Source organism: Callospermophilus lateralis, chromosome 18 (assembly GCF_048772815.1).
Source record: "Callospermophilus lateralis isolate mCalLat2 chromosome 18, mCalLat2.hap1, whole genome shotgun sequence".
In the NCBI taxonomy this organism is placed as follows: domain Eukaryota; kingdom Metazoa; phylum Chordata; class Mammalia; order Rodentia; family Sciuridae; genus Callospermophilus; species Callospermophilus lateralis.
In genome coordinates this window covers 54,934,328-54,934,841 of record NC_135322.1, presented here as the reverse complement: position 1 = coordinate 54,934,841, position 514 = coordinate 54,934,328, and positions in this window count along the sequence as shown.

The following is a 514-nucleotide window of genomic DNA, read 5'->3' as shown; positions in this document are numbered from 1 at the left end:
ATTGTTTCTGTAACGGTCGGCTGGTGTCGGGTGCATCTCTGCTCTTAGCGTCCGCGGAGCTTGTCAGGGTGGTGGCTGTAGGCCTTCAGTGCCCACTCTCGTGATTCAGTGGAGGGGTGGGGGCAAATGCAGTGTGTTTCAAATCTGGCGAGCTCGCTAGGATACCGGTAAATCTCACAGAGCCTATTGACAGCACCTGGACATTTAAAATGAGCAGCCTGAAAAGTGAAACTGCTGTTTATGCATTTGGACTGTTTGCATGGTTTCGTTTCGATATACTCCGTCTGCATCAACCTTTTCCTGCCGCTGTACTGGGCGGGAATGTGATCTTGTTCTTTGGCTGGAGGGGCAGCTGACCCGAGCGGGGCTACCTCTGTTGGACGGGGACGGTGCACAGCACTGAAGTTCTGGGTGGGCATCTGGGGGCAATTGAAGCCACTGCCGGAAGGGGCGAAGGCGGCCGGCAGGCGCCGGCTCGACGTCACTGCGGCGCGTCCCTTCCGGTGCCCAGCGC